Here is a 23,886-nt window from a genome sequence, read left to right as displayed (position 1 = left end):
GCTTCTCCTAACCACTGGAGATATTTCCCCAAACCCTGGGCCTCCCTTATTTAACTGTGCCCAACACACCCATCACCCTACACCCTCTGACAGTAGTCACAATCTACGCAATTTAGTCTCCATTGCTCTTCTTCCCAACACCAGCCTCCCTCTCTCCTGCGCCCTCTGGAACGCCTGCTCTGTCTGCAACAAACTCACTGCTGTTCATGACCTCTTTGTCACTAATTCCTTCAGTCTACTTGCTCTCACCGAAACCTGGCTCCACAAACATGACACCCCTTCTCCTGCTTCCCTATCCCAGGGTGGCCTTCACTGGACTCACTCCCCTAGGCCTAATGGATGCAAGGGAGGTGGAGTGGGATTCCTCCTATCCCCCCAATGCGCCTTCCAGGTTATTCACTCTCCTCCCTCTTTTTTTCTCTCTCATCATTTGAAGCCCACTGTATACGTCTATTCTCTCCTACTTCCCTAAGAATTGCTGTGATCTACCGGTCCCCTGGACCATTATCAACTTTCCTTGATGAGTTTTCTGCCTGGCTACCCTACTTCCTCTCTTCAGAATTCCCACAATCCTTCTCGGTGATTTCAACATCCCTGCTGATACAAACACTCCTGCTACTTCTAAACTTCTTAGTCTAACCTCTTCATTTGACCTAAAACAATGGGTACAGGCTTCTACTCACTCTGATGGCAACACCCTTGACCTTGTATTCTCCTACCTATGCACTCCATGCAACTTCTCAAACAATCCTTTTCCTCTCTCCGACCATCACCTTATTAGTTTCTCCCTTCCCCTGTCTTCCACCACCTTTCCCTCCAATCGCCTAACCATCACCCGTAGAAATTTTCGCAACTTCATCTCCTCTCTCCTCTATTCTGCCACTGACCACCTCTATGACAAAATCTCTCCTCTGTCCTGCCCCAACCAAGCCACGTCCATCTACAATAAATCCCTGTCCTCCACCCTGGACAAGCTCGCTCCCCTCACTACACGCAGAATCAGGCCTCGACCCCTACGACCCTGGGAAACAGATGACACTAAAATTCTCAAAAAATGTAGTTGCGCTCTTGAGCGTCTGTGGCCCAAGACTAAGTCTCTCAAAGACTTCAACCAATACAAATCTGCCCTCCAAAAATACTATTCTCTCCTCCACACTGCCAAGCAAACCTATTTTACAGCTCTTACTAACACCTTCTCACCTAGTCCCCGTAAACTCTTCTTTACCTTCAACTTTCTACTTTGTCCTCCACCCACTGACTCACTCACTGCCCAAGAGATCGCTAATCACTTCAAAAACAAGATTGATACAATCCATGATGAAATCTCTGCTCTACAGGTATCTCCCCCAGCTGAGACTCCATGTCAACAGATACAACTGACACTCCCCCTATTCAAATCTGCTACTACAGACAAAGTTGCTAAACTCCTTTCTATCGCCCACCTAACCACCTGTCACCTAGACCCTATTCCCTCTCATATGCTATGGTTGCCCTCTGACTCCATCCTACACTCTCTAACCCACATCTTCAATCTCTCCCTCACCTCTGGCGTCTTCCCCAATGCTCTAAAACATGCACTGGTCACCCCCATACTTAAAAAGCCGTTCTTGGACCCTACCAATCTTAACAACCTATCTCCTTGCTCCCCTTTTCCTCTAAACTCCTTGAACGCCTGGTTTACCACCAACTGAGTGACCACCTCATTAAAAACAACCTTCTTGATTCCCTTCAATCTGGATTTCGCCCTCAACACTCCACAGAAACTGCTCTTTTAAAACTCACAAATGACCTACTAACTGCAAAAACCAACAGACACTATTTTGTACTCCTACTTCTGTATCTTTCAGCTGCCTTTGACACGGTTGACCACCCCCTCCTCCTCAAAAAACTTTACTCCCTCGGTCTCCGTGACTGTGCTCTTCAGTGGCTATCATCCTACCTATCCCAATGCACCTTCAGTGTCACTTACAATTCTACTTCCTCCACTCCTCTTCCCTTCTCTGTCGGGGTCCCCCAAGGTTCTGTTCTTGGACCTCTTTATTTTCAATCTACACCTCTTCCCTGGGTCAGCCTCTCACGGCTTTCAATATAATTTCTACGCTGACGACACACAAATCTATCTCTCCACCCCTCAACTCACTCCATCAGTCTCCTCACGCATCACTAACTTACTAACTGACATATCTGTATGGATGTCACACCACTTCCTCAAACTCAACTTTTCCAAAACTGAGCTTATAATAATTCCCCCCTCACGTGCCTCTTCCTCTGACTTGTCTGTCAAGAGCAATGGCACAACCATCCACCCGTCCCCACATGTCAGGGTACTAGGTGTTATCCTGGATTCTGAACTCTCCTTTCGGCCCCACATCCAATTACTTTCCAAAGCTTGCCGCCTCAACCTCCGCAACATCTCTAAACTACGTCCCTTTCTAACCAAGGAAACCACAAAGCTCCTGATTCACTCCCTGGTTATCTCTCGCCTCATTGGCTTACCTTTAAATAGACTATCCCCCCTTCAGTCCATCATGAATGCTGCTGCCAGACTCATCCACCTTACAAATCGCTCAGTGTCTGCTACCCCCCTCTGCCAATCCCTCCATTGGCTGCCACTCGCCCAACGAATTAAATTCAAAATACTAACAATAAGTTACAAAGCCATCCACAACTCTGCCCCCAGCTACATCACTAGCCTAGTCTCAAAATACCAACCTAATGGCCCTCTCCGTTCCTCCCAGGACCTCCTGCTCTCTAGCTCCCTCATCACCTCCTCCCATATCCGCCTCCAGGACTTCTCCCGAGCCTCGCCCATTCTCTGGAATTCCCTACCCCAATCTGTCAGACTGTCTCCAAATTTATCCACATTTAGGCAATCCCTGAAAACTTTCCTCTTCAGAGAAGCCTATCCTGTCTCCATCTAACAACTGCACTATTTTCTCCATTAGCTCATCCTCCACAGCTATTACCCTTTTGTATAACTTGACCCTCCCTCCTAGATTGTAAGCTCTAACGAGCAGGGCCCTCTGATTCCTCCTGTATTGAATTGTATTGTACTTGTACTGTCCTCCCCAATGCTGTAAAGCGCTGCGTAAACTGTTGGCACTAAATAAATCCTGTATAATAATAATAATAATGTCTGTATGCAATTTATTCTGTTCATCTTTTTTCTACAGTAGGGTTGCCACTTCATCCCTTTAAAACCAAACACATATTAATTACACAGGTTTTGTGGCTGATTAAGGTGGTAATTAAATTCACTTGGTGCCTTATCTGCAATAAATTAGCCTCAGAACCTGTGTAATTCATATGTGTTCGGGTTTAAAGGGATGAGGTGGCTACCCTATTCTACAGCTGTGTCTTTATAACAACAATTATCCGATCATTTACAGCTTTGCTTTAAAGGGTAACTCCACTTTTGTGGGGGGAAAAAAAAAAACAAATAAAGAAAAAATAATATAGTGTGTACAATTGCGATACAAGTCATATTGTAATTGAATGTTATTAAAAATACCTTTCCTTTTCAGTCTGCAGCCACTGTAATTTTTTGAAAATGCATTGCAATATGGCTACCTTTCAGAGCCGTCTTTATTATTGATAGGACCCTGGACAAACATTTTCTTGCCGCCCCCCCCCCCTTTCTGCAGCTGGGGGGGGAGATGCAGACAGCAAGGGTGGCTTGAAGCCAGAACTTATTTTTCTCAGAGAATAGGTGCAGGAACTCACTCTCCCTTGTGGAGAGACCTCGAACAGCGCCAAATAATCCGCACATTGCACAGGAAACAAGAGGCACCGAGTACTGTACTCAGTATTGCATGACACACAGGGCTTGGGAGTGCATATTGTGTAGTGCTGAGGTGCTTGTATCACACAGGTCACAGCTCAGCACAATCAGCACAAAGGGCAGTGCTTACATATGCACTCCCAAAGTAGCCATCTATTGCTCACTTCTGCACATCTCTTTGCTTACCTCTGTATCCCCCCCATCCTACAGCTCACCTCTGTATCCCCCCCCGTCCACAGCTCACCTCTGTATCCCCCCCCGTCCACAGCTCACCTCTGTATCCCCCCCTCATCCACAGATCACCTCTGTATCCCCCTTCGTTCACAGCTCACCTCTGTATCCCCCTTCGTTCACAGCTCACCTCTGTATCCCCCCGTCCACAGCTCACCTCTGTATCCCCCCCATCCACAGGTCACCTTTATATCCCCCCTCATCCAGAGGTCACCTCTGTACCCCCCGTCCACCGATCACCTCTGCATCTCTCCTGTCCATAGCTCACCTCTGTATCCCCCCGTCCAAAGCTCACCTCTCTATTAAAGGGCAGTGCTTACATATCCACTCCCAAAGTAACCATCTATTGCTCACCTCTGTATCCCCCCTCGTCCACAGATCACCTCTGTATCCCCCCTCGTTCACAGCTTACCTCTGTATCCCCCTCGTTCACAGCTCACCTCTGTATCCCCCCCATCCACAGCTTACCTCTGTATCCCCCCTGTCCATAGCTCACCTCTGTATCCCCCCCCCATCCACAGCTCACCTCTCTATTCCTCCCCATCCACAGCTCACCTCTGTATCCCCCCTCATTCACAGCTCACCTCTGTATCCCCCGTCCACAGCTCACTTCTGTATCCCCCCATCCACAGCTCACCTTTGTATCCCCCCATCCACAGGTCACCTCTGTATCCTCCCTTGTCCACAGCTCACCTCTCTATCACCTGCGTCCACAGCCCACCTCTGTATTCACCCCCTTCCACAGCTCACTTCTCTATCCCCTCCGTGCACAGCTCACCTCTGTATCCCCCCGTCCACAGCTCACCTCTGTATCCCCCACCCGACCACAACTCACCTTTGTATTCCCCCCATCCACAGCTCACCTCTGTATCCCCCCATCCACAGCTCACCTCTGTATCCTCCCCCTCATCCACAGCTCATCTCTGTATCCCCCCACCCCGACCACAGCTCACCTTTGTATCCCCCGTCCACAGCTCACCTCTGTATCCCCCACCCGACCACAACTCACCTTTGTATTCCCCCCATCCACAGCTCACCTCTGTATCCCCCCCATCCACAGCTCACCTCTGTATCCTCCCCCTCATCCACAGCTCATCTCTGTATCCTCCCACCTGACCACAGCTCACCTTTTTGTATCCCCCCATCTACAGCTCACCTCTGTATCCCCCGTCCACAGCTCACCTCTGTATCCCCCCGTCCACAGCTCACCTCTGTATCCCCCCGTCCACTGCTCACCTCTCTATTCCCCCATCCACAGCTCACCTCTGTATCCCCCCTGTCCACAGATCACCTCTATATCCCCCCTCATTCACAGCTCACCTCTGTATCCCCCTCCATCCACAGCTCACCTCTGTATCCATCCCCGTCCACAGCTCACTTCTGTATTCCCCCATTCACAGCTCACCGCTATATTCCCCTCCATCCACAGCTCACCTCTGTATTCCCCCGTCCACAGCTCACCTCTGTATCCCCCCCAACCCCGACCACAGCTCACCTTTGTATCCTCCCGTCCAAAGCTCACCTCTGTATCCCACTCTCCCTGTCCACAGCTCACCTCTGTATCCCCCCGTCCACAGCTCACCTCTGTATCCCCCATCCACAGCTCACCTCTGTATCCCCCTGTTCACAGCTCACCTCTCTATGCCCCCCATCCACAGCTCACCTTTGTATTCCCCCCATCCACAGCTCACCTCTATATCCCCCCTCGTTCACAGCTCACCTCTGTAACCCCCTCCATCCACAGCTCACCTTTGTATCCATCCCCGTCTAGAGCTCACGTCTGTATTCCCTCCATTCACAGCTCACCTCTATATTCCCCCCATCCACTGCTCACCTCTGTATTCCCCCCATCCACAGCTCACCTCTGTATCCACCCACATCCACAGCTCACTTCTGTATCCCCCCGTCCAAAGCTCACATTTGTATCCCCCTGTCCACAGGTCACCTCTGTATCCCTCCCTGTCCACAGCTCACCTCTGTATCCCCCCTCGTTCACAGCTCACCTCTGTATCCCCCCCATCCACAGCTCACCTCTGTATCCTCCCATCCACAGCTCACCTCTGTATCCCCCCCTCCACAGCTCACCTTTGTATCTCCCCCTGTCCACAGCTCACCTCTGTATCACCTCTGTCCACAGCTCACCTCTGTATCCACCCCCTTCTAAAGCTCACTTCTGTATCCCCTGTCCACAGCTCACCTCTGTATCCCCCCATCCACAGCTCACCCTTGTATCCCCATCCACAGGTCACCTCTGTATCCCCCCCATCCACAGCTCACCTCTGTATCCCCTTCTGTCCACAGCTCACCTCTGTATCCCCTTCTGTCCACAGCTCACCTCTGTATCCCCCCCCGTCCACAGCTCACCTCTGTAGCCCCCCTGTCCACAGCTCACCTCTGTATCCCCCCGTCCACAGCTCAATTCTGTATTCTCCTCCTCGTCTACAGCTCACCTCTGTATCCTCCCCATCTACAGCTCACCTCTGTATCCCCCCGTCCACAGCTCACCTCTGTATTCTCCTCCTTGTTTACAGCTCACCTCTTTAACCTCCCCATTCACAGCTCACCTCTGTATCCACCCCCGTCCACAGCTCACCTCTGTATTCCTCTCCATCCACAGCTCACCTCTGTATTCCCCCGTCCACAGATTACCTCTGTATCACCCCCGTCCACAGCTCACCTCTGTATCCCCCCCGTTCCACAGCTCACCTCTGTATTCTCCTCCTCGTTTACAGCTCACCTCTGTATCCTCCCCATCTACAGCTCACCTCTGTATCCCCCTTACACAGCTCACCTCTGTATCCACCCCCATCCACAGCTCACCTCTGTATTCCTCTCCATCCACAGCTCACCTCTGTATTCCCCCCATCCACAGCTCACCTCTGTACCCCCCCGTCTACAGCTCAACCCTGTATCCCCCCTCATTCACAGCTCAGCTCTGTATTCCCCTCCGTCCACAGCTAACCTCTGTATTCCCCCCCATCTAAAGCTCACCTCTGTATTCCCCTCCTCATTTACAGCTCACCTCTGTATCCCCCCTGTCCACAGCTCACCTCTGTATCTACCCCCGTCCACAGCTCACCTTTGTATGCCCCTCTGTCCACAGTTCACCTTTGTTTTCCCCCTCATCCACAGCTCACCTCTGTATCCCCCCTGTCCACAGCTCCCCTCTGTATCCAACCCCGTCCACAGCTCACCTTTGTATGCCCCTCCGTCCACAGTTCACCTTTGTTTTCCCCCTTATCCACAGCTCAACTCTGTACCCTCCACAGCTCACCTCTGTAACCCCCTGACCACAGCTCACCTCTGTATCCCCCCATCCACAGCTCACCTCTTTATCCCCCCTTCCACAGCTCTCCTCTGTATCCATCCCCATCCATAGCTCACGTCTGTATCCCACCCCCCAACCACAGCTCACCTCTATATTCCCCCATCCGCAGCTCACCTCTGTATCCACCCTGTCCACAGCTCACCTCTGTATTCCCCTCCGTCCACAGCTAACCTCTTTATTTCCCCCCATCCACAGCTTGAATCTGTACCCCCCCGTCCACAGCTCACCTCTGTATAACCCTCGTTCACAGCTCACCTCTGTATCCCCCCCATCCACAGCTCACCTCTGTATCCCCCCCATCCACAGCTCACCTCTGTATTCCCCCCATCCACAGCTCACTTCTGTATTCCCCTCCTCGTTTACAGCTCACCTCTGTATCCCCTGTCCACAGCTCACCTCTGTATCCCCCCGTCCACAGCTCACCTCTGTATCCCCTCGTTCACAGCTCACCTCTGTATCCCCTCATCCACAGCTCACCTCTGTATCCCCTCATCCACAGGTCACCTCTGTATTCCCCCCATCGACAGCTCACCTCTGCACCCCCCCGTCCACAGCTCACCTCTGTATCCCCTCGTCCACAGGTCACCTCTGTATTCCCCCATCCACAGCTCACCTCTGCACCCCCCCGTCCACAGCTCACCTCTGTATCCCCCCCATCTACAGCTAACCTCTGTATTCCCCCCATCCACAGCTCACCTCTGTATCCCCCCCTGTCCACAGCTCACCTCTGTATTCCCCTTCATCCACAGCTAACCTCTGTATTCCAAAAAGTTGGGAGTTTAGGGCGCTCAGAGCTTCAGGGTATCTGCAAAGTCTCTATACAAAAAATCCAAACATGGTGCAGAGATATCTTCAACACTAAGGGCTGCAGCTTGACAGACTAAAGCGTAATCTATAAAAACATAAACAAACAAAAGGCGCCTCTAAGTGTAGAAGAAGAGTTATTTTAATGTCCCAACTGGGTTTAAAAAAAATTACAAGATGAAAGAATGAACCAGGCACATCATAAAGGTGATGAACGGCTGCATTGGAAGGGGTCACGGTGGAGGAGAGTCTTCAGGGAGATGGATATATGGCTCACTGGATCCAGTGAGCCATATATCCATCTCCCTGAAGACTCCCCTCCACCGTGACCCCTTCCAATGCAGCCGTTCATCACCTTTATGATGTGCCTGGTTCATTCTTTCATCTTGTAAGTGTTTTTAAACCCAGTTGGGACATTAAAATAACTCTTCTTCTACACTTAGAGGCGCCTTTTGTTTGTTTATGTTTAACCTCTGTATTCCCCCCATCCACAGCCCACCTCTGTATCCCCCCTCGTTCACAGCTCACCTCTGTATCCCCTCGTCCACAGGTCACCTCTGTATCCCCCTCCATCCACAGCTCACCTCTGTATCCCCCCCTCGTTTACAGCTCACCTCTGTATCCCCCCTCGTTCACAGCTCACCTCAGTATTCCCCTCATCCACAGCTCACCTCTGCAATCCCCCGTCCACAGCTCACCTCTGTATCCCCCCATCTACAGCTCACCTCTGTATTCCCCCCCTCATTTACAGCTCACCTCCTGTATCCTCCTCATCCACAGCTCACTTCTGTATCCACCCCTGTCCACAGCTCACCCCTGTACCCCCCCCCGTCCACAGCTCACCTCTGTATTCCCCTCTGTCCACAGCTAACCTCTGTATTCCCCCCATCCACAGCTCACCTCTGTACCCCCCTCGTTCACAGCTCACCTCTGTATCCCCCCTCATTCACAGCTCACCTCTGTACTCCCCCCTTCACAGCTCACCTCTGTACCCCTCCGTCCACAGCTCACCAGCTCACCTTTATATTCCCCTATCCACAGGTCACCTCTGTGTCCCCCCTTCTACAGCTCACCTCTGTATCCATCTCCATCCATAGCTCACATCTGTATTCCCCCCATCCATAGCTCACCTTTATATCTCCCCATCCACAGCTCACCTCTGTTTCCCCCCTCCTGTTCAAAGCTCACCTCTGTACCCTCCCTGTCCACAGCTCACCTCTGTGTCCCCCCCATCCATAGCTCATCTCTGTATCCCCCCCCTCCACAGCTCTCCTCTGTATCCCCCCTCCACAGCTCACCTCTGCACTCTCCTCCACAACTCACCTCTGTACCCCCCACCCCAAAGTTCACTTCTATACCAGCTTACACCCCAAGCTGTTGATGGAAAGCTTACACAACTTGCCTCCTCCCTACACAACTCTCACCTCTTTTCACAAATTCACCCCTCCCCCCACCTTGCACTATACCCGCAAGGCTCCAATCTCACTACAGCTGATTCTCTGCAGAATCCCCCTCCTCTTCTCTCCACAGTTCTTGCTCACCTTCGTACAGACGCTTCACATCGATACAACACAGGCAGTGTCTGATTAACAGACCTATAGCACACAGCGAGAACACTTCACTCTGCTCTGTGCTACACAGGTCTGACAGGCAGGGGTGGGGGCAGAAGGAACACAGAGCGCTGTTCTGCCTTCTTCTCTGTCACAGACACAGCCGTTTCAGTCCTGCAGCTCCTGACAGGGGAGAATCAGGCGACTCTAGTACATGCAGCCCGCAGCTGTGCTTCTCCACAGTCGTAGCATGGCCGCTTGGGAGAACAAGGGGCAGGGGGTGGTCAGCAGCACCCTCTACTCTGGGAAATCTTTGAGCAGCACGGGGCTCAACAGGCAGCTCTACTTTGGGCCCCCCAACAATAAATGGGCCCTGGGCAGCTGCCCTGTTTGTCCCGCGTTAAGGATGGCCCTGCTACCTGGAGTTGTTCTGTACACAAAATGTTTACTGACCACCCCCCAGAAACATAATTTCCTAAATGTGTGATTGGCTCAGAAATTTTCCCAAAAGCCTGCCTGAGATACAAGTCAGATTTCAGGCATCCCCTGCAACAAAAATGTCATTTTTGGTGAGATACTGCAAACAGGAACCCGTCTAAAGGGATGCAGGTCAAGCAGCTTTCCTCTTTAGTGTTCTGCAGGTGCACAGCTGATTGATAATTGTGAAACCACTCCCATTAAACTCACTCAGCCCAAAGGCACAGACAAACGCACATGGACTTCATCAGAGTAACAAAAGGTAGGAGTCTGCAACAAAGGTTGTTATAATTCTTGCAATGCACATAGATCACCCAGAGGGGAATGTTTATTTTCTCAACAAAAGTGGAGTTACGCTTTCACTACCTCTTATGCCGTGTACACATGATCGGATTTTCCGACAACAAATGTTCGATGGGAGCTTGTTGTCGGAAATACTGACCGTGTGTAGGCTCCATCGGACATTTTTTTTGTCAGAATTTCCGACAACAAAAATTTGAGAGCTGGATCTTAAATTTTCCGACAACAAAATCAGTTGTCGGAAATTCCGAGCTTGTGTACACAATTCTGATGCACAAAATTCCACGCATGTTCTGAATCAAGTACGAGATGGAAGCGCTCGGTCTGGATAAACTAGCGTTCATAATGGAGATAGCACATTCGTCACGCTGCAAATTTTGAAATCTTTCAATGCAGCGCATTCTCTTCTTCTTTATAATGCTAGAATCATGAAGTTGTTTTGCAGCTGATATTCACACAGAGTTCTGACAAACTGATTTCTTTATTATTTCTTGTGATCTCATGAATACATTTTTTTTTCGCCAGATCTCCAGAATAATGTTTTTAATTTTTGTTTATAGTAATCTTTGTTTTTTTTTTTAATCTAGACCTCCTGATTTTTATTTTTTTTTTTTCAAGTGATCTCCATAATATTTTTTTTCATTTTGTGTGCCAAGTTACCACAACACCATTATCTTGTATTTTTTTAACCTCAAGGAGGTTGGTTGGTGTTAGTGTCCCTTGTTAATTTTACATTGTATTTTTGAAACTGTCCTTTTTTTAATTCTAACACATAACCCATGATTTTAGACAAAAAATAGACATTTATTAGAAGTCATAACAAAATAAAGAGGAAGGCAACGCTGGATAAACTGGTGAAATTTGCGAAGCCTTTGTACCCCAGGGCACACATCAACTATTTTACAGGCAAAATTGGGAGCCTGAGGAGTCCATTAAATAGGCAGCACAAACCGGTACAGGACTCAGAGAGATCAGGGACAGCAGCAGATGACATAAATGTCCCCAGGCTGTGGGCTTACAACAGCATGCGTCTTTTGCCAGACCAGACTGAACCCAGGCCATCACTCTCTTGTCTTCCTTACACGCTTGCTTCCAGGCTGTGGGTCTGGTGTTGGAGTTGTGGCAAGAGGTGGAGGAGAAGGAGGAGGATAGTCCAACTCACACAGGTGGGTTTTGCTTGTGAATTCGCCCCTCAACCCCTTATTTAGGGCCATATATATCACTTCCTCACAAAAGAGGCATTGGCCCACCTCCATTTCCTGCATTTTGTTGGTAGCCATGCAGGCATAGGCCTCAAGAAGACTGGGGGGTTCTGAGGGCCGCAGAGGCCTGCAGAATTAACCCAAGTGCTGACTCCTCCACGCTCCTCCCCTTCCTGGGCCTTTTTTGTTAAAGGCAGAGGGGAGGGACCTGGGATTTGGTCAGGCTACTGGGCCCGGCCACCTTCTGGGTGCCACTTATCCCCGCAACCTACTGGCTGCCACTTTCCCCTGCCACCTCCTGGCTGCCACTTTCTACAGCCTCCTCCAGGTTGAGGATTTCCTGTGTATGAAAAAGGGACATAGTTTTAGTTTATTGATCATCAATCGCATACAATTTTGAGAAATATGTTGAACAATGCTATACCTGACTCAAGCTGGGCTCCCATCTTCTTCCTGGGTGGAAGGCCCAGGTTGGACGATCAGAAGCCTCACCTGTGGTGGAAGGAAGGCTTGAGAGTGATGCCTGATTTCAGTCTGGTCTGACAGAAATCGCAGTCTGTTGTAGTACCACAGCCCGGGCACATAAATATCATCTGCTGCTGCTCTTGATCTCTGGGAATCCTGGACCTTCTTGCTCTCCCCATTATATGTGCTCCTCAGGCAACCAATTTTGCACTTCAAATAGTTGATGTCTGCTGTGGGGATCTGCGGCTTCACAAATTCCAGCAATTTATCCAGTGCTGTCTTCCTCTTTAGTCGATTTATAAAAAAGGGGTGTTTTGTCTGCCACCGAAACGGCAGCTCTCTGTACAAATCAATGAATTGGGGGAGGAAATCATGATCGTTGAATCGATCCTTTTTATCTGCAAGACACAACACAAGACAAACCCTAATGTCAGGCTAAACTCGCATAATATTGGCCCACTAGAAAATGCATTTCCTGGAAAAATGCATGGGAATGCTGAATAGCTGAATTGCTAAAGCTAACTGGATGAATAGTTGAAATCCGTAAGAAAAAGTTGAAGTGAGAAAAGTTGGAAAAGTAGGAATGGTTTTAAAATAAACATGAATTTCATTAAAAAAGTTTAGCAACACAACTATGTATGAAAGATGTGGAATATTTAAAGGTTTTTTGAAAAGCTTTGTGATCATTAATCCCCACACCTAATGAGTGAGAGACAGTGTGAGAGAACCCTTCAAACAAGCCTTAATAAATCCACAACAGTACATGCTATCGAAACAGTGACTTCACAGTTAGAGACACGTGGCACGTGACACCTTGATAAACTTAAAAATGTGGGCATGTGAGCAATTTAAAAAAAGTTGGCTGTGCGTTTCGCTGAGAAATGTGAAGAATTTTATACATCAAAACTTCCCCATCATATTGCCCCATCAAATTTGCCCCATCAAAACTGCCCCATCATATTGCCCCATCAAAATGGCCCCCATCAAAAGTGCCCCTATTAAACTGCCCCCATCAAAATTGCCCCATCATATTGCCACAGTTATGACTGCCCCATCAAAAATGCCCCATCAAAACTGCCCCATCAAAACTGCCCCATCATATTGCCACCATCAAACCTGCCCCCATCAAAATGGCCCCCATCAAAATTGCCACTGTCAAAACTGCCCCATCATATTGCCCCATCAAAACTGCCCCATCAAAATTGCCTCCATCAAACTGCCCCATCAAAATTGCCCCATCATATTGGCAACGTCAAAACTGCCCCATCATATTGTGCCATCAAAACTGCCCCATCATATTGCCCCCATCAAAACTGCCCCCATCAAAACTTCCCCATCATATTGCCACCATCAAAACTGTCCACATTAAAACTGCCCCCATCAATTTGCCCCATCATATTGCCACCATCAAAACTGCCCCATCAAAACTGCCCCCATCATATTGCCACCATCAAAACTGCCCCATCATATTGCCACCATCAAACTGCTCCCATCAAAACGGCCCCATCATATTGCCACAGTCATAACTGCCCCATCATATTGCCACCATCAAAACTGCCCCCATCAAAACTGCCCAATCATATTGCCACCATCAAAACAGCCCCCATCATAGTGCCCCATGAAAAAGGCCCCATCAAAACTGCCCCCATCAAAATTGCCACCGTCAAAACTGCCACATTATATTGCCCCCATCAAACTGTCCCCATCAAAACTGCCCCATCATATTGCCACCATCAAAACTGCCCCATCATATTGCCACCATCAAAACTGCCCCCATCAGAATTGCCCCATTAAAACTGCCCACATCAAAACTGCCCCATTATATTGCCACCATCAAAACTGCCCCATCAAAACTGCCCCATCATATTGCCACCATCAAAACTGCCCAATCAGAATTGACCCATCATATTCCTCTATTATAAATCAGTACATGGTATGTCTGTGCTGTCCCCAGGGCTCTGTAATCAGAGCTGAGATGCTCCAGCCGCCTCCCCTACCGCCCATCACTGTGTATAAGAAGCTTTGGTAACCATGGTAACAAAAGCCCAGTTGCCCTAATTTAAAATGAAATTTCCTGAAATGATCACTAAACTTAAACAGCTTTTTCACAAAAACTGTAAAAGATATCAAACTGAAAAGATATAGCCAGATAGCTGAATATTTTGTGAACATTTTAAAGTTTGTTTGGCGTCTGTAGGTGAAAGTATGAAGGAGCTGAAACTTTTGGGAGCGGAAGAAGATTTTAAGGATTTCAAACATACTCTCATTCACTTCAATGTAAAAAAAGTGTCAAAAAGCTTAATATTTTAAAAAGTATAAATAGTAGAAAAAGTTGAAGTCCCATCATTAGCTGAAAGAGCTGAACATTTTAAAAGTTGAATGGTTTTAATAGCTGAAAGTATGCAGAAGTTACGCAGAGCCAAAAAAGTACAGAATAAAATTAAAATTAAAATTAATAAATAAAAAAAGGAATAACAATAGTGGGACCGCTGAAGCATTCCCACTAAAATATAGGCCTCAATCTCTAAGCAGTATAGGCCACTGATGCCCCAAGTTTAAATTGTACCTTCGTTAGAACGATCGGCACTTCCGCTACTCCGTCCTTCGCTCACAGATCATACGTATGACGCACAAATGTTACGCTTTATATACACTGCGCATGCGTGAAACTCCACCCGCCCCTGACCTTCTTTATAGTATATCCCCCATCCCTTGTCTTTTGGCACAGTGGGAGAGCACATGGCGGAGAGACAACAGGTGCATGAAGACAGCAGCAACGACGAAAGCCTGGAGCCACGAACATCCTGATCCCAGAGGAGATTTAAGGCCTCTAATATGTCCTTTGTAGAGATGGCGGAGATGGTGGACATCTTGAAGAGGGCCGACTATGATGGGAAGCATGGACCTTACCCAAACCCAAATGTGAGAAAGGCCAAGATCATGACTAAAGTTGTGAAAAGTCTGCAGAAGAATTTTAGGGTACGGCAATCCAAGAATCAACTGAGGAAACCATGGTCAGACCTCAAATTGAGGGAGCAGGATCAGTACAGAAGAATCAAGAGAGTGCTGCAAAAAATGAAGTATTTTGTCGTGTGTTCCTATTCTTCTTATTACGTTCGTGCTGCTCCATGTGCTTTTCTTTACTGTTGTACAGATTAAAATGGCAAGTTTCAGGTTCGTGGACACAGTAATTGTTCGTAGTAAACATCGTTCATTCGCCCACTAATGCAATGTTTTTGGCAGATGCAGGTTAACTACATTTGGTCATGCCTATTTGTATTAAAAGAAGTTTAGTACATTGTTGTCTAGATGTGTTTGTAACTAGAATGAAATGCAATCTTGATTCAATGTAAGGAAAGGAAACTCAGCAGCTGTTTACACATCTGGACGCAGGAGCACTAGTGTGGGACACCAGAACAAACTTTTAGGGTGTCCCACACAGGTGCTCCAGTGGATACTAGGGGTGTCTCCATGTGTGAAACTTTACCCAAAAAGGTAAGTATTTCAGCTTGAAGAAAGGGACAAAAATCATGTCTTCAGCTTTGAACTCTGCCAAAACAGACAATTGTACGGCACTTCCAAGCAATGTTACATATTCCTATTTCTTGCCTCAAATATCTGTGTGCTAAGTATACCTTTATTTTATTCACATAGGGGCGAAAAGAATCAGGACATCAGAGGACACCAGGGACTCCCAAGCTCCTAAAGAAGGGAAAGTCACCACACCACAACCTCAGGATGTGGAGGAAGGAGAGGTTTATGAACTGGGTGAAATAGTGACCACAACAGGTGAGTGTCTGAGACCACAGCTTCGGGTAATAGACGTATGCCTGCATATTTATAATACATGGTGTGTTTTTTTCTTTTAGGTGATGTGGATGTTGTGGAAGAAGAATATTATTTCACAAGTGCAAGTGCACACGTCCTCATTGGGGAGATAATGGTGTGCAATCGGGATTTACAGAAGATCAAGGAAGACATCAATGAGGTTGAAAAAAGACTCAAAAAACATCATTGATGTTTTAGGCAGAATATAAAACACATCAAAATTTTAGAATTTTTTATTTTTATTAGAACTTTTCTAAAAAATGTTGAAAGCCAAATTTTGAAGATGCACACAGTGTGTCAACATGTGCTATCTGCCATTACGGGATATCAATGTATGTGTTTTGTGGGTGCAACCCCTTCCTCGCAACTCAAGTAGCTAAAAGGAAGGGGTTGTACCCCTGAAACACATCCATTGATCCCCCATGATGGGAGCTAGCGCATGTTGACCTTAGGCATGGGATCAGGAGTGAAATCTCCATTTTGACTCCCAATTTGAGTTTTTTTGGCTTTCACAGGGGTGACATTACCCCATCTGATGAAGGTAATATCAACACAGTTTGGATATACTAATGTCTGATATTACCTTCAGTTTATCAAAGTTGAACTTTGAACTCAGTTCCTGAGTTGTGTATTGTTTTATGTTTTCAAAAACATGCCTTTTTACCACAAAAAAGGATATTTCTACTGTCCCAAAAAAATATATATATTTCAAAAAATATGTTGGTTTGTTCAAAAATCTTTTTCTAAACACACATTAAATGTGCACAGAGTAAAAATTTTTCTACTCAACAATGTGCGGCTTCTTCTTTCAAAGCTCAATAACAGTTTTTTGCTTAAGTTGGTGTTTACAGTGACAATGAGGGTTATTTCCTAAAGGCAAATCCACTTTGCACTACAAGTGCACTTACAGTACAGTTTCAGTGCACTTTCAAGTGCACTTTTGCAGTGCACTTGTAGTGCAAAGTATATTTTCCTTTAGTAAATAACACTAACAGTGCTTTATAATTTGCATCAATCAGGCCATTATCGTCACTCCAAAAAATTAATTCAGTGTGCTGAAAATGATGAAAAAGAAGGTGTGGGTGTAGCAGACCCACAACATAAATAATAGTTAGCTGAAGAAGAGATTGTCACCTCATGTATCAAAGAAATTACGTTGGAACTATTGAAGAAAATGGCCGAAAAAAAAAAACCCCACATTGGAGAACCTAAGAGACAGCTAAAAGAAACATAAGCAGTAAATCAAAGGAAATATTTTTCAGTTTAAAATACAAATTTATTTTAAAAATAAACTAATTAATATACCTATAATGTGATGTTAAATGTACCCTAATATAGTCCTTCTGCAGGACCTGAATAATGGCAGAACAGGTCTCTGTGGATTAATGATTCCCAGAGCCTGGGGGGAGATGCCTGTCGAGAACTTGATGTCCTGCAGACTTCTCCTCATCGGCAAGTACCGCAAGGTGGTGACGAGCCTCTGCTCCGGAGTGATGGCTTGCCTCATGCAGGTGTCCTGCTTCGTAATATAATGGGACAGCAAAGCCAACAGATGGTGAAAAACAGGGTCCGTCATCCGGAGATAATTCCTGAAATAATCAGGATTATTCTCACGGCTCTCCTGCAACAAAGGCGTATGAGAGAATTGGTCACGCTGGAGCAACAAATTCTTCGTTCATTAACTCCTCCTCACCCTGTTCATGGTCTGGACTTGGGTCAAAGTAAGAACCCCAACACCAAACCCCTGCACAGCACGAACTGTACGATGAGTACGTACCCGCAACATGGCTTAAACACGGTCAGCTGGTCAGAAAGAACTAACAGAACAAACTGAAAATCAGAAAGGCCTGAGAAGAGTGAGCTGAAAATCAGAAACGAGCGGACAAGAACGCACTGATAATCAAATACGTCATTTAAACATACGTACTGAAAACCAGATGCAAAATGACTACATGCACTGAAAATCAGGTACGAACCCACAAGCACAAACTGAAGAGCAGTAACGAAATGAAAAGCACGAGGCTGAAAATAACGAATCATCTCTCACCAAACTTCTACTAACACGAGATAAACACGACATTAGCAGAAGGAGCCCAAAGGGTGGCGCACTGGCTATTAAACTTCCTCTTTATAGTGCAATTGTACGTGTTGTATGTCACCGTGTTCTTGACAATCGGAATTTCCGACAACATTTGTGCGACCGTGTGTATGCAAGACAAGCTTGAGCCAACATCAGTCGGAAAAAAAATCCCAGGATTTTGTTGTCGGAATGTCCGATCGTGTGTACGCAGCATTACAGTGAGTGCTCTGGAGCAGCGGTTATCTGTGCTAACCCTCTTCCTTAAAGCGCTATTAAACCTAAAACCAAAAAAAATTATATATTGCAGCTTACCAATAAGATATGGTGGCTGCATTCATTTTCTTTTTGTATGATTTCTTCCCTCTGTTTTCACCTAGTGATCTGTCCTCATGTATAAAGGTGTCTACACTGTGGACGAAGGTGCACAGAGAAACCTTTAGACAGCAGCATTACAGTAGGGTAATGTTAGATGAACTAGAAGATTTAGATACACTAACATAGTTAATCCAGTTTAACCAAAACAGAAAAAAATAAACACACAAGTAGAAAATCTCTATATACTCAATCCTATACCCACAGTTAATCCAAAGAAAGACAAAAAAAACCCCAATAAATCATGATCCACTTTGCTCCAGCGGGGAAAAATATTACTTCCTGATCCCCCAATAGGCAATCAGATATTCCCTGGATCAACTTTATCTATACATATTAGTATCCAGTTATATTATGTGCATTTAGGAAAAAATCCAGGCCTTTTTTAAAACAATCTACTGCACTAGCCAGAATCAGCTCTTAAAGCTGATTTCCACCCACCCCTGCAACAAATTAAAAGCCAGCAGCTACACATACTGCAGCTGCTAACTTTTAATAATAGGACACTTACCTATCCTGGAGTCCAGTGATGTCGGCGCCACAGCTGATGTTTCCATTAGCTGTCAGGTGCTGCCACTGCCATTGCGCGTAAGGCAGCCCAGTAGTGAAGCATTACGGCTGCACGATGGGTCCCTACTGCGCATGCGCGAGGCACCCCTGTGATCTTCTACTGGCCCGGCCGTGGGGGAAGGAGGAGGGAGGGAGCCAAGCTGCCAACATAATGTGCCGTGGCCCAGTCTCCCGGAAGTGGGGACAGGATACCTGTCAAAGACAGGTATTCGCTCCCCCCGAAAGGTGCCAAATGCCGCACCCGAGGGGGGAGGAGATGAGTGGAAGTTCCACTTTTGGGTGGAACTCAGTTTTAACCATTTCAGCCTCAGAAGGATTTGTCCCCTTAACCACTTCAGCCCCGAAAGGATTTGACCCCTTCCTGACCATGCCATTTGCAAAACAGGAACTGTATTGCTTTAACTGACAATTGTGCGGTCGTGCGACGTTGTACCCAAACAAAATGTATATCCTTTTTTCCCACAAATAGAGCTTTCTTTTGGTGGTATTTGATCACTTGTGTGTTTTTTGTTTTTTTTGCGCTATAAACAAAAAAAGCGACAATTTTGAAAAAAAAAACACAATATTTAGTACTTTTTGCTATAATAAATATCCAAAGAAAACAAAAACACATTTCTTCATCAGTTTAGGTCTATATGTATTCTTCTACATATTTTTGGTAAAATCGCAATAAGTGTATATTGATTGGTTTGGGCAAAAGTTATAGTGTCTACAAAATCAGGGATATATTTATAGCTTTTTTTTTTTTTTAACTAGTAATGGTGGCGATCTTCCACCAGGGGATATTCCAATGGTATCCTGAAGAAGGCCTATAAAAATCTAGAGACAGATGTAGAAATGATCTCCTTTTTTAAAAAAACAACTAGTGAATCCCCTCCCATACGGGTCATTATGAGATACTGCCAACAGCACCGACAAGTTAGAGCTATATTGCAAAAGTATTGGCACCTACTTAGTATGGATGCCACATTAGCACCCTTCGTATCCACACAACCTCTCATCACCTATAAAAGGGCCCCCTCCCTATGAGACAAATTGGTCCACAGCGAATTCAAAATCAATACACGAGATCATAGGAGACTGAAGGGCACATTCAGATGCGGGAATTGTAACTATTGTCAATATATGGATACAACCAAATCGGCGGTGTTACCCAGTGGGGAATAATTCAGATCCAAACACTTTGTAAACTGTCGCAGTACGGGAGTGGTATACCTAATGAAGTGTGAATGCTGTTGCTTTTACGTAGGTAAAACCAAACTACCCTTTTGGCAAAGTATTTACCGTCATATAGTCAGTATTACCAAAAAGGATCCTGATCTCCCCTTTGGCCGACACTGAGGCACAGTGCATGCTGACTGTACTCCCAAAGTGCGTTTTTTAGCTTTGGACCACATTCCTACCAACCCCAGAGGTGGTGATTCCAATAACGCACTTCGACAAAGTGAACTGAGGTGGATCTTCCACCTCAACGCCACTGTACCCCCAGGCCTCAATGAGGCCTTTAACTTTAAGCCCTTCTTGGAGGGCTTTCAATCAGGGGTCTGTGAGTTGGACCTTTAGCTAACCTCCATTGGAGTAAGCTCTCTTTGATATTTTATATTAGTATATCAATGAGGGCCTTTCACAAAAATATAGCTTTATTCATATATGCGTCTCTCCTTTTTGCCAGTTTATAATTTTTCATATTTTTTGCCCATTCTCAGAACAAATTGCTGATTTTTATGACAATGTTGTATTTTTTGCATTTCACAAATTGTTGTCTTTTTTACTGTCTTAGATATCTCTTAGAACCCACGGTGATGTACTGTAATGTGGATTCTTTGGCCCGAGCTGACTGTTTCCTACCATTAGAGGGCGCGCTTTGTCTTTTCCGCAGTTCTCTCCTTGACCACTTGCCCATATCATTATGGACACAGACGGCTCGGTTTTGCATGGGGTCTCGGCCTGGGCACCCCCATTCACTGCCCGGCGCATGGGAGATGCCCTATCACCGCCTTACCGGTGATTGTTCGGGGTCTCTTAGCCCTATGGAGCTCAGCCCTATAGCTCTGCTCCTTCCTGTTTGTGTTCCAGCTCTGGAGCGCAGATAGGCGGGCCCCACAGGTGGCGGGATGACGTGGGACGTGGCTCCGCCCCCTTGGGGGCGGGCCAGCGCCATGCGCCGTTCTGCCTGGGAACTCTGAGGCAGATTATTGCAGCCTCCTTGGCGCAACTTTGCCTCATCAGCCACAGCTGAGTTGGGCGCTAGTTGCAGCCCATACTCAGCTGCTTGTAATAGCCACATTGGCTATTTAAGGCCCTAGTCAGCAGCAGCATTCACATTGCTTGCTGCTAGGACCCACTGACCTGTACTGACTCCTGTTACTGTAAGCTGATACTCTGACTACTCTCCTATGATACTGATCCTACCAACCTTGATTTATTTATTTTGTCACCCCATACACTCATTACCCTTTTTCTGTCTTACCTAGATGGGAGGTCACTGGGCACATCCATTCACCTGCTGGCAGTCTCTATACTGATTGGAGTAGCTCACTCCACACAGTGGGAGTTCTTGTAGTGACTGTGGGTTCGTCCAGGCTCTGATCTCTCATGCTGTCTGTTTGGCTATATACAACTTGCCACATCCTTATTCCTGCACCACAAGGCACCAATTGCGTTATGCTATATCCACTCTGCTCTCCCCTCTTGTGTTTAGGAGCAATCAGCTCAGGTATGTAAGTACATGTTTCTTCCTTACCACGTTCACTGTTCAGATGATCACTGTATCTCTGTGTAAAACAATCTTATTTTGCTTGCATTATTGTACTAATACTAAATATGTTTACATTATAGAATATGTATGCTATAGATGACACAAAGCCTTTGAAGAAGGACATTTAGTCTGAAACATGTCAGGCGTCATTTTATACAGCTACGTGTACTAGCCTGCTACTACTTCATAGGGCAGTTACCACCATATTTTGCAATTTTGTATAAACACTATTGATTCTAATATATCTACTGTACAATTATCTTGTTAACCAATAAAGATTTTTTTTTAAATACTGATCTGTCCTCAAAATCCTGAGGGGTATGCTGTGCCCAGAGCAATAGGCCTTCTTTGTTTGCTTATCGAATTGGTCAGACCAGGCATTGCACGCACTGCCATCCAAAATTTTTTCATTATTTATACATGTTGATCATGTCCTCCCTTTAACAAAATTAAGCCAAACTCCAGATAACACTTTAGAAGTAGTTAAAGCAACAGTTGTATTTCTTTTTACATTTTTTGTTCCCTTCTTAAAGCAGAGTTCCACCCAAAAGTGGAACTTCCGCTTTAAGCACTCCTCTCACCCTTACATGCCACATTTGGCATGTAATTTTTTTGAGGGGAGTGGGTACCTACTTTAGAGAGAGACTTCCTGTCCCACTTCCTTGATCCGGCTTCTCGGCCGCCTAGGCGACTCCTCCTCTCCCCCTAGGCGGCCCTTCCCTCTAGGCAATCTTCTGGGACACATCACAGGTCCAAGAAGATTGCCTGTCCACTCGGAAAGCGCAGAGCGACTCCCAAAACGGCCCCCATCAAACTGCCCCATCAAAACTGCCCCATCATATTGCCCCCATCAAAACTGCCCCATCATATTGTCACCATCAAAACTGCCCCATCATATTGTCACCATCAAAACTGCCCCATCAAAACTGCCCCATCAAAACAGCCCCAGTCAAATTTGCCCCATCATATTGCCACCATCAAAACTGCCCCATCATATTGCCACCATCAAACTGCTCCCATCAAAACTGCCCCATCATATTGCCCCCATCAAAACTGCACCATCATATTGCCACCATCAAAACTGCCCCATCAAGATTGCCCCATCATATTGCCACCATCAAAACTGCCCCATCAAAACTGCTCCATCATATTGCCACCATCAAAACTGATCCCATCAAAACTGACCACATCAAAACTGCCCCATCATATTGCCCCATCAAAACTGCCCATCATATTGCCACCATCAAAATGACCCCTATCGTATTGTCCCATCAAAACGGCCCCCATCAAAATTGCCTCCATCAAAATTGCCCCATCAAACTGCTCCCATCAAAACTGCCCCATCATATTGCCCCCATCAAAACTGCCCCATCATATTGCCACCATCAAAACTGCCCCATCAAAACTGCCCCATCATATTGCCACCATCAAAACTAAACTGCCCCATCATATTGCCCCCATTAAAACTGACCCCATCAAAACTGTCCCATCAAAATTGCCCCCATCAAAACTGCCCCATCATATTGCCACCATCAAAACTGCCCCCATCAGAATTGCCCCATCAAAACTGCCCCATCATATTGCCACCATCAAAACTGCCCCATCAGAATTGCCCCATCAAAACTGCCCCATTATATTGCCACCATCAAAACTGCCCCATCATATTCCTCTATTATAAATTAGTACATGGTGTGTCTGTGCTGTCCCCCGGGCTCTATAATCAGAGCTGAGATGCTCCAGCCACCTCCCCCACCGCCCATCACTGTGTATAAGAAGCTTTGGTAACCATGGTAACAAAAGCCTGGTTGTCCTAATGTAAAATGGTGCTGGCTGCCTTGCACGAAATGATCACTAAACTTAAACAGCTTTTTTCACAAAAACTGTAAAAGATATCAAACTGAAAAGATATAGGCAGATAGCTGAATATTTTGTGAACATTTTAAAGTTTGTTTGGCATCTGTAGGTGAAAGTATGAAGGAGCTGAAACTTTTGGGAGCGGAAGAAGATTTCAAGGATTTGAAGCATGGTCTCATTTGCCCCATCAAAACTGCCCCATCATATTGCCACCATCAAAACTGCCCCATCATATTGCCACCATCAAAACTGCCCCATCAAAATTGCCCCTATCAAACTGCCTTAT

The sequence above is a fragment of the Aquarana catesbeiana genome, linkage group LG11, assembly GCF_042186555.1.
Source record: "Aquarana catesbeiana isolate 2022-GZ linkage group LG11, ASM4218655v1, whole genome shotgun sequence".
NCBI classification, from domain to species: Eukaryota; Metazoa; Chordata; class Amphibia; order Anura; family Ranidae; genus Aquarana; species Aquarana catesbeiana.
Note: the sequence above shows the minus strand (reverse complement) of the source record.